This window comes from Miscanthus floridulus, chromosome 8 (genome assembly GCF_019320115.1).
Source record: "Miscanthus floridulus cultivar M001 chromosome 8, ASM1932011v1, whole genome shotgun sequence".
In the NCBI taxonomy this organism is placed as follows: Eukaryota; Viridiplantae; Streptophyta; class Magnoliopsida; order Poales; family Poaceae; genus Miscanthus; species Miscanthus floridulus.
The window spans coordinates 33,598,615-33,610,598 of record NC_089587.1 but is presented as its reverse complement, the minus strand read 5'-3'; the positions used below and the strand labels follow the sequence as shown (position 1 = coordinate 33,610,598).

At 47.9% G+C, this 11,984-nt stretch overlaps 1 pseudogene; it reads right to left on the bottom strand.

The window, feature by feature from the left end:
• Positions 1-2,159: 2,159 nt before the first annotated feature.
• Positions 2,160-9,478, bottom strand: LOC136476148 (heavy metal-associated isoprenylated plant protein 33-like; annotated as a pseudogene).
• Between the last annotated feature and the right edge of the window lie 2,506 nt (positions 9,479-11,984).

Below are 11,984 nucleotides of genomic sequence, written 5' to 3'. Positions count from 1 at the left end.
CGTCTTGTGGGGAGCCTTCGCTACCTCGCCCACACATGGCCAGACTTGGTATTCTCCGTCGGCTATATTAGTCGGTTCATGCAGTGACCGATGATGGAGCACTAGCAGGCTATGAAGAGGATCATCTGCTACGTTGTGGGGGCTCTCAACCATGGCCTCTACTACCCTAGGTGCCCTAGGGCAGCACACTTCATCAGGTACAGCGACAGCGACCACGCCAGCGACATCGACACCAGCAAGAGCATAAGCAGGATCCTCTTCTTCCTCAGCAAGTGCCTTGTTAGTTGGCAGTCGGTCAAGCAGCAGGTGGTGGCCCTATCCAGCTGTGAGGCCAAGTACATAGCGGCCTCCAACGCTTTGACTCAAGTGCTCTGGCTCGCTCGACTGCTTGGTGATCTTCTCGGTAGAGACACTAGAGCGGTGGAGCTCAGGGTGGACAGTAAGTCCGCTTTGGCCCTAGCAAAGAACCCCATTTTCCATGAATGGAGTAAGCACATCTAGGTGAGGTACCACTTCATTCGATGTTGTTTGGAGGACGGGAGCATCAAGGCAAGCTACATCAACACCAAGGATCAGCTTGCGGACCTGCTCACCAAGCCCCTTGGGAGGATCAAGTTCCTTGAGCTCTGCTCCAGGACCGGGATGGTTCAACTTTCCCACAAGACAACGCACAAGACTTAGGGGGAGAATAATGGGATAAGTCTCATGTGTTGGCTGGTCTTTATGGAGCTGTGCTGGTCACATGGTCCTTGTGGCTGCATGGTCTGTTTTTAGGACAGCATCTTAGACTAGAGGACAGCATCTTAGAGGACAATATCTTAGTATCTAGGACAGCATCTTAGACTAGCATCTTAGACTAGCATCTTGGCATATGCTTGGCTAGCTAGGAGCCTATAAATATATACCCCCAACCCCTCCGGTTGGCATGGCATTTGGAAATAAAACAGAAAATTGCCCCAACTCCTAGTGTCATCCTCTCTCGATGAGAGTAAGAATTCTACTACTACCAAGAGTAAGAATTCAGCAACTAATAGTTGTTGGCCGAAACAAATCCAATAAAAACTAGTATAGTCATATGGGCATATTGCCATAAAACTGAAATGCTCCTGATCAATCTTTTCTTTGCACAGCTGAAGGTTTGCATCGGTGCTCACCTACTGCAACTTGGTGTCTCCTTTGTATCCTGTAGGAGATAAATTTACAAGCAAAATGAGAATGGCAGGTTAAAATACCACAAATATTGAGAGCTGTGCCTGACAAGTGAGGAGAGTGAACAGAGTACATTTCGCCTAGAGACATTTTCTGCTCTCATAATAGCATAGTTTATAGTTGTCATAGGTGTCACCAACATAATTCACCGAGTTGTTTAGGAAATTTTCTGTCACTTGTGTTCAAGCGATGTAAGGAAATGGAACAAGACACACCATGTGAAAAGTAGAATGACAGAATACATGAATTCAAAGTCTCAAAGGTCATGTGAGCTGAATCTGAAAATACAGGACAGTTGTATCTATATTAGTGCAAAACCAGATCAAATTCCCACAGGTGGATATATCTATGTGTTATTCATGATTCATCCAACTGCAAAGGTCTGAATGCACCAAACAATAGCTGGCTATCATATAAATTGAACTTCCATGACCATTATATAGTTAGAATGTAAACCACAACATATGCACACTGATTTACTTGGATTAACAACATTGCTCTACCTTCAGTCCACCTTTTATGTAGCCACAGCCCACAAACACCACCCCAATTGGATGGTGGCTATGCCTATAAGCCTGTTCACTTGTTGGTTTTAGTCAGGGCTTATCAGCCAGCCAACAGTATTTTCTTCTCACAACAAATCAGCACCAGCCAGGCTTATTAGTTCAGAAACCAACTAGCGAATAGGCTAAAAGGCTCATCTCTCCCTTATCAAGACTATCCATAATTACTATACCAAACTTCGCATTCAAGGAAGTTTCTTTCTCCAAAGAAAGGACAAAAAGAGAAAGAGAAGAGGAAAGGGAAAAAAGATAAGTTCTAGCTGGCACTCAAAGTACACTGATGATTGAGCCATGGTATTTCAACTTTCAACCATGGCGATGTTGATCACCTGTGACCTTGGGCAGCAAGACGAAGCTAACTGGTCGACGCCATCTTTTCTCTCCCCCTCACATCACCGAGCAGCTATTCGGGTTCTCATCACTGAAGATGTTGTAATCCCTAGAATGCGAATGGGGCGGGGGCATTGGGTAGCCCATTGGGTAATGCATTGGTGGGCGGCCATAGCCGTAGCCCATTGATGGGTACCCTACACTATCATGGCCATGGTGGTGGCCATGGCCATTCATCATCGTCTGCTGCTGCTGCATCAAGGCCATACGCCATGGGGTTCCCGGCCTCAGTAGCAGCCTGCAGCATCTCGGCGCCCGACGGCCTGCCACCTCCTCCCTGGTAGAACCCTAGCGCTGGCATGCCCTGTACGACACCACTAGCACCAGTGCTGGTGCCACCGCCACCCTAATACATCAAACCCATGGTCGGATGCTCAGCGGCATACGCATGGGTACACCACCGCCCATCTGCCCTGTACCAGGGAAGCCGACACCACCGATAATGTTAGGCCTCACCAAGCCCTGCTGTTGAGGCAGCATGCCAGACATGGGCCCCCCAACACCAGTGGCATTGCCGCCGCCCTTCTTCCCCTAGGCCGGTTGATTCCCGCCGCCCAGGGCGCCTCCCTTCGCACCCATGTTGTGGCCCTGACCATTTCTGTTACTCTGTGTCGAGATCTCATTCCCGCTGCCACCCTTCTTGCCACCTTTCTTGTCGCCCCCACCGGCACCCATGGGCTTCATCATCATCTTGGGGTCATCATAGAAATCATCGTCGAGGCCGTCGTCGTCGTAGTCATCGAAGTCATTGAACTCATCGTTGAATTCACTGCCATCGTCGTCGAAGTCATCCTCGGCGAGGGCAAACTTGACGGACTTGGGGTCCTTCAACAGCGCAGCCAGGGTGAATCCCGGCATATTGCCGCCCAAGAGCTACGGCAGAAGTTTTAGCCCCTTCATCTGCAACTGCTGCTGCCGCTGTGTCAGCAGCACTGGTAGGCACTGAAGAAGATGCTGCTACTTCTTGCTTGCTTACCGGCCCACCACATATTCGGCCCAAGAGAGTCATGGAGCCTAGCTCGCGGGTAATTGGCCCATCCTGGATCAACTAGAAGATATAGTATAAGTACCAAAGAGGAATGGGAAGAGGAATAGGAAGAGAAAAATTGTAAAACCCTAAATTGAGTTTTAATCATTCATGGTAGCTCATCTCTATAATTTCTGTTTTGCCTGCTTTTCCTTCTTCCTCGGCGCCGTCGGGTGCTAACACCTGGTATTGGACGTCTAGTTCCAATCCTGGCCATTCCGTCACCGCCACCCCTCCGCCGTCGCCCCCAACTCTGCACCACCACTATACCTAGCTCAATCGCGCTCGTAGCGCCATGGAACCGTCCCTAAAGCAAATCCTCGACGCGCTCAACTCCCGCTTCGACGAATTCGACCGCTGTCTCGATGACCGCGACCACATCTTCGCCGACCGCACCGGCTCCATCGACTCCTGCTTTGCCTCGCTGGAAACATCAATCTCCACCCAACCTATTAGGCTCGAGCGGCGCTTAGCGGGGATCGAGTCATGGCTTTTGGATCCGGTGTCTGCATCCGTCAAACAATGCCTCGCCTCCCTTGAAGCATCATTTGCCGATGGCCACGGCCACCGCCTCATCACTCTGGAGACTAGCAACGACATTACCGTCAAGCTGGAGTTCGATCCGTGGGTGGCCGCGCTTGAGAAGGTCTCGACAGATCTAGAAGCATGGTGCCTAGGCGTGGATGACGTCCTAGATGACATCCAGAAGGACGTCTAGAAGCTGGTGAAGAACCTCGACCGCCAGGTGTTTGATGATTCATCTCACCGCCCAGTCGCACTTCATTCACCACTGGCAGTGACTGCGTTGGCTTTGGCTACCGGTCTGCATGCCACACCACCCAGCGGGCACCGCGTCGACATCAGTGCATAGGATGTTGGGTCCAGAGTCATCATGACTTGGACCCATGCCTCGGCCAATGGTATGTTTCCTGACTATCACTCTCGTCTTCCTACATCTGAATTTTGTCCACCGCCCGTCGTCATTCCTCCACGCCCGGTGCCTGATCCTGTTCATCATCCACCCTCACATCTATTTCATCCCCTCCACCACCCCATCCCAATTTTCATCCCAGACCCCTCCATCTCTAGAATTCCCCTCCTATACCAACCGTTTACCCTGATCCCAACTGTCCCAGCCACCTGACTAGCAGGCTTCCTAAACTTCCCTTTCCAATGTTCGATGGGGTCAACCCAAAACGTTGGCGTTCCCTTTGTGAGAAATATTTCAACACGTATGATGTCGATCCTTCTATTTGGATTGGTTTAGTCGAACACTATATGGAGGGTCCAACAGTAATTTGGTACCAATCTATTGCCCCCCAGCTGCCCTCGGCAACTTGGGATTCCTTCTGTCAATTGCTTCACGAATGATTCGATCGTGATCAGCATGAGCATCTCCTCCGTCAAATGTTCAGTGTCCGTCAACAGATGTCTATCTCAGCTTATGTCACCGCATTTTCATAGTTAGTCGATCAGCTCATTTCCTATTCTCCTAATGTCGACCCACTATTCTTCACTCAATGTTTCATTGATGGACTTCGTTCTGACATTAGAGCAATAATTCTTGTTCAGCGTCTACAAAATTTTGATGCTGCTGTTCGTCTCGCTTTACTGTAGGAAAAGGTGGGCATGGCTCCTAATCTATGAGCCCCACATGGTGGTGATTGGTAGGCTGCTTTTCATCCTTGACTGCCAGCGGCCGCAGCATCACCCTTGCTACTGCCCCCGCCTCCACCACGTGCTGACAAAGTGGTGGCCCCAGTTGCTGCTGCTCTAGCCGGGGCGACTGCTCAGCCAAACCATGAAACCATGGCGGCTGTCAAGGCGTATCGGTGGGCTCTTGGTCTATGTTTCAAATGCAACGCCAAATGGAGTAAGGATCATGTCTATGCTCCCAAGGTCCTTCATGCAGTCGATGCTCTCTAGGATTCATTTTCTTCAGAAGATTCATTAGTTGATTTTGTTGAGGAGTTTCCGCCTACTGAATAGTGTTGCTTAACACTCTCCAAGTCTACACTTTTTGGTGTGCCAGCTTCTAGCTTGATTTGCTTCGCATGCTTGTTATAGTCAGTACCAGTGCAGATTCTAGTTGACTTAGGCAGTTCCTCTTCCTTTGTGCATGAAGCCTTGGTCCCTCACTTGATAGGTGTTGTTTCAGTCCCAGTCTCTAGCTCTATCTTGGTTGCTAGCGGCACTTAGCTCACCAGCTCGGCCGTGCTGCTTCAAGTGCCTTGGTCAGTTGGTGATTGTTCTTTTTAGTCTGACTTCAGGGTGCTACCACTAGGCTCCTTTGATGTGGTGATTGGCATGGATTGGTTGGCAACATACAGTCCCATGGAGATCCATTGGCAGGAGTGGATGGCGATTCCATACCATGGTCAGTTAACGGTGTTGCAGGGGCTTCCAACTTCCTTTCCTCAGCAACTATTGCTTCACATTGCTTCAGTGGATGCTGTTGAGAAAGCTGAACCGGATTTGCCGCCGTTGCTAGTTGAGCTACAGTCCCTGTTGGATGCTTACTCTGACTTGTTCAAGCCTCCTACTTCCTTGCCGCCATTAAGGGCCTATGATCATGAGATACCTCTGATACCTGGAGCGGCACCTGTTCTAGTGAGACCTTATCGGTACCCACCGAAGCTCAAGGACGAGATTGAGAAATAGGTGCAAGAGATGTTATCCCAGGGGTTGATTTGGCATAGCCATAGCTCCTTCTCTTCTCCGGTACTCCTAGTTCGCAAAAAGGATGGCGGCTATCGATTTTGTGTGGATTTCCATCACCTCAACGCCTTGACACTAAATTCCAAGTTTCCTGTCCTAGTCTTCGACCAACTCATGGATGAGATAGCACATGCCCGCTGGTTTTCTACTCTGGATCTACGGGCTGGCTTTCATCAGATTTTGTTGCGCAAAGGTACATTCCAAGGTGCGATGAACGCTACCCTTGCTCCTAGGCTACACAAATTTGTTAGTGTCTTTTTTGACGACATCCTGGTGTTCAGTCCTTCATTTGAGTCTCATGTCATGCATCTTCAACAAGTCTTTGATTGGCTCCGACATGATCAGTGGAAGTTGAAAAAATCCAAATGCAGTTTTGCTCGGCAGTCCATATCCTACCTAGGCCACGTGATTAGTGCAGATGGCTTGTCTACAGATCCTGCAAAGGTGCGTGCAGTTGCAGATTGGCCAGTACCATCCAATATCAGAGAACTCTGTGGGTTTCTCGGTTTGGCAAGTTATTATCAGAAATTTGTCAGACATTTTGGTATTCTTGCTAAGCCCCTAACTGAGTTGCTCAAGAAGGATCAAGTCTTTGTGTGGACCCCTGCTCATGCTGAAGCCTTTTCACTGCTCAAAGCTGCTCTATGTTCGGGCCCAGTCCTAGCTCTTCCTGATTTTAATCAGCCATTCCACATTGAGACAGATGCTTCTAGTTTAGGGATTGGAGCTGTTCTCCAGCAAGACGGCCATCCTATTGCTTTTATTAGCAAGCCACTTAGCCAAAGAAATCAAGGCCTCACTATCTACGCGAAGGAATACTTGGCAATCTTGTTGGCAGTGGATCATTGCGACATTACCTTCTCCAAGCAGAGTTCTATATCCACATGGATCATCAAAGTTTAACACACCTCAACGACCAACGCCTTCATACCGCATGGTAGCAAAAGGTGTTTGCTCATCTAATGGGTCTCCAGTACAAGATTCTATACAAGAAGGGGACCGAGAATGGAGCCGTTGATGCCTTGTCTCGGCGTCGCCATCTTGAGCAAATTATGGCTATCTCATCTATCACCCATCAGTGGTTAGATGCTATGGTGCTTAGCTATCAAGCTAATTCCAAGGCTACAAAGCTGCTGTCACAATTGGCTATCAACCCAAAGTCTGTTCCTTAGTATTCTCTGGTCCAGGGTGTGATTCACTACCGAGGGCGCATTTGGTTGGGATCCAGTAAAGCCATCCAACAACAAGTCTTGACAGCCTTTCATGCTAGCCCGATGGGTGGTCACTCCGGTGCCCCAGCTACATACTCTAGACTGAAATGTCTCTTCTTCTGGACTGGCATGAAAGCCGATGTCTAGCACATGGTGCAGTCCTGTTCAGTGTGCTTACAGGGTAAACCTAACCACGCCCGTTACCCAGGTCTTCTACAGCCTCCGTCGATTCCTAAAAACTCATGGGAGATCATTTCCATGGATTTTGTCAACGGACTTCCCACATCAGGGTCTGCCAATGCCATTTTGGTTGTTTCTAATAAGTTCTCCAAATTTGCTCATTTCATCGCGTTGAAGCACCCGTTCACGGCCAAGACTGTGGCTCAGCTGTTCCTAGACAATGTTTATCGCCTTCATGGTCTGCCCACATCCATCATCTCTGATCATGACAAGATCTTCACGAGTTAGTTTTGGCAGGCTCTATTTAAGGCAGCCAGTACTTCTCTCCGCCTCAGCTCTTCATACCACCTGCAGACTGACAGACAAACTGAACGGATAAATCAATGCCTCGAGACCTTTCTCCACTGTTTTTCTCACTCCTACCCCTCCCAGTGGCATCGCTAGTTATCACTTTTGGAGTATTGGTATAATACATCCTTCGATTCTGCATTGGGCAAGTCGCCTTTCGAGGTCCTATATGGCTTTCCTCCTCGACGCATGGGTCTGGATGTGGAATCGGTTGCTCCTGTCCCAGATTTGTAGTCCTGGCTTGCTGGTCATAGACACATGCAGGAGCTTATCCAGTAACACTTGCTGCGTGCTCAGGACTGCATGAAGCGTCAAGCTGACAAAGGTCGCTCAGAGCATGTGTTTTCAGTGGGTGACAAGGTGTTCTTGAAGCTCCAACCATATGTGCAGTCTTCTCTGCTGCGCCATGCAAATCACAAGCTGTCATTTCACTTCTTTGGTCCTTTCAAAATTCTTGAGAAGCTTGGGCTAGTAGCTTACAAACTGGAGTTACCACCATCTTCATCTATTCACCCAGTTTTTCATGTTTCCTAGCTGAAGTTGTCTCTAGGTGATCAACAGGTATCCTCTGCATTGCCATCTGACTTACATGCTTTCCAAGTTCCCCTTCATATTCTACAATGTCGCTGGACTTTGGGAGATCATCCCATGGAGCAGGGTCTCATCCAATGGTCACATACTCCACCGGAGTTGGCTACCTGGGAGCCGCTTGTAACTCTTCATCAGTAATTTCCACGTGCGCCGGCTTGGGGACATGCCGGCTCTGAAGACCTAGGGACTATCAGCAGTGCTGGCCAGGCACCTGAAGAAGATGCTACTACTTCTAGCTTGCTTACCGGCCCACCACAGATTTGGCCCAAGAGAGTCACGAAGCCCAGCTCCTGGGTGATTGGCCCATCCTGGATCAACTAGAAGATATAGTATAAGTAGCAAAGAGGAATGGGGAGAGGAACAGGAAGAGAAAAATTGTAAAACCCTAAATTGAGTTTTAATCATTCATGGTAGCTTATCTCTGTAATTTCTGTTCTGCCTGCTTTTCCTTCTTCCTCAGCGTCGTCGGGTGCTAACAAGCTGCTGGAGCTGTTGCTACGTTTGCTGTGGCAGCACCATCTTCGCATCCTTGCCTCCGCCGCCACCACCATCCTTGTGGTTGCCACCACCCGCTCCGCCCTTCTGGGCTTTGCCGCCGCCGCCATCCTTGGAATGGCCCTTGCCGCCGGCGTCCTTGGGCTGGCCCTTGCCCCCACCACCACCATGGTGGACATTCTGAGGCACACCAGGCTTGGAGCCCCACAGCTGCGCTGGCTTGCCGGCCTTGTTGAGCTTCCTGATGATGGTGTCCGGATCCAGCAAGCCGGACACCGTCACCTTCCCCTGTTCGGCGTCGATGCTGCTTTGATAGGCACCTACGGATCAATTTCGTCAAAATTTCATCATAAAATGCAGAGCAAACGTTGAGAAAAGAAAACACTAATCAACAAGAAAAACTCAAGCAATGCGCTCTTTAACAAAAGATGAGTTTTTTTCTCTCTTACCATATTTCTTGTGGAGGGTCTTCTTGACCTTCTCGCACCCATCACAGTGTATGTTCACTCTCAGCGTCAAAGTCTGAGAATGAGGGGGGAAACATCACCAACACAGCAAAACAAAAATGATTTTCAAGAAACAAAAACATGGCAGCAGACTTGGAAGGGAACACATGCTGCAAACACAAGCAAAAGCTGCCTCCACCTGCTGGAGGAAAATGGCAGCCAAAACAAGAAGAATGGTGGTTGAGTAGAGAAGAAGCAAAGCTCACACACCTGAACCTTGAGGACATCCTCCTTGCTCATCGTAAACACGACTTCAAATGCTACAACCATCCTTCATCTTTCTTTCCACCGCACTCCAGCGCACCGCTTGCCATCCTTCATCTCCACCCAGCCATCCACCGCCGCGTCGTTCTCCACCGCGCTGGCCACCTTCTCCACCAGAGCTGCGAGCCACTCCACTGCATCGAGCTCCGTGCCAGCGTCAAGTTCCATGTCGATGAGCTTCCATACATCCAAGGCAGCAAATAGATGTTGTGCTGAAAGCGTATGTTTCAAGTGCTTCAGATGTTTTAAGAGGTATGTTGCGAGTGTTTTGTATGGATGTTGCAAAAGTAGATCGAGATGTTACATATGTTGCAATGGTTGCACACGTATGTTGCAAACTTATGTTCCTAATGTTTCATCTACTTTTAGACGTATGTTGCAAGGATGTCTATCTAGATGTTGCACATATGTTGCAAGTGTTTTATCTTGATGTTGCGTATGTTTGCAATGGTTTAGAAGTGTTTTCAAGTGCTTTTGCGAGTGTTTCAGACGCACGTTTCAAATGTTTTATTTGTCTTCAGACGTATGTTACAAGTGTTGCATTTGGATATTTCGAAAGTAGATCGGGTGTTGCACATATTGCAACGTGAACTACCTGTTGCAGCTACTGGGGGCACGAGGGGTCAAGCGCGGCGCAAACGCCACGTGGGGTTGGGCGCGGTACGCGAAGTGCAGGCGCGGTTCGGACACGGGCATCCGTCCTGACGTCCGGGCGCTAGCACTGCCGTGAGTTGAATCGCAGCTCCACCACCACCAACAGAAGATGCTATTGGCAGTTGAAAGACACTAAAATTTTATTAATAACAATGTTTCAAATTGCAACATGCTTCACATCAGTCGGAAAACTGCAAGAATGTTATACATGAACAACAAAGAATTAGTTGGCGCACAAGAAATGAACTTGAGCTTTCAAGGTTTTCTCAGAATCGTCACAAATCCTTCCTTATTTTTATCTATATGAAACCACATAAAAATCCACACATGCTGATGTTGATTACATACCAAAGATCTGAGAGATGACCTTGAAGCCCTTGAATACGCTGTTCATCTTGTACAACACTGATAGATGTGAACAAGAACAAGTCCTTTGGACACTGAAACGTGAAGAAGGCAACAAATGTAAAGCAAAGAGCTCTAGATTCAAAACTGCCTTTTGTTTCTAAATGATTTTGTCTAAAGAAAGAGAGATATACTAGTAGGGAGGAGGGCCGGACGGCCGGTCACCGCCGGTGGGCAGTGGCCTGGAGGCTGGAGCCCTGGACTGGAGTCAGAGGTTGAGGCCACAAGGAGCTGGAGGCCGGTCGCCGGTGGACGGTGGCACAGGATAGCCGCATGCCAGCGTGGCGCCTGGCCTGTTGGCGGAGACGAGGAGGCCGATGACCCGGCGGCCGGCGTGCGTGGTGGCGGCGCGGCCTGGATCATCATGGTTGGCTCCCCTTCTTCCGTGTCCGTCCGTGTCGATTCGGCGCTTTGGGCGCGGTCGGAGGGAACGGGAAGCCGAATCAGAAGCATGGCCCTAGTCATTTTCTCACTGGACCTTTGTCTATTGGGCCTTTAAATACAAAAGTAATCTTTTCATAAACATGAAATCAAATAAATAAATTAACACTCCACTCAAAAAAATAAAATAAATTAACATGTACTGACATATATAAATATAGAAATACACTACAGTATTACACCCTGATATATCCATAATTCACTAATAATTATCTGTATATCCATTTAGGATAAAGTGGTAGTAAGTCCAAATCTCTAGGGTCTACATCCAGCCAGCGATCAATTTCTTAAAATGTAAGACATCAACTTATACAAGACTAACATAAGTTCAATACCACCAGCTTTAGTTCATTAGGCTCGCAAGCCAGCAGAAATGTTGAGTCACCTTGTTGAAAAAAATATAAACAAACTGAGTCGAGTCAATTCACTAACAACTCGAGTCAAACGAGCTATCAAGGTGCGAGCTTTTTGTCGAGTCCTAGCGGTATGGCATGGGCTCACAGTCACAGCCATCCTAGGAGGCAGACTGATGCCATGTATAGTAATCTCCCTACATGGTTGATTACACCAAAAGGAACCTCCATGTTCATTCATAAGGCCCCAAAATTATCATATTAGTCAGAAGAAATAAAATCAAAGTGCCCTTTAGATATTTTGATAAAATCCACCACTATCATTATACAAAAAAATTACCCTAAATATCCTTATACCTGTTCCACTATTACCCACTCATGTCATTATTAAGAAAAAGAAAAAACAGATAAAAAAAAGGAAAGAAAAACATCAAGCTAACCACATACATACACCATACTTAATGCATTTACATTTGGGAATGACATTTAAATGATAGTAAATGGTAAAATACAAACATACATAATATGAGATATTTTTTTTAGAAAAAAACATATAGCTAAACGCTATCATCATAACCTCTAAGAGCAAGGCCAATAATATAGCCGGCAGACCGGCTGTAAGGATCTTT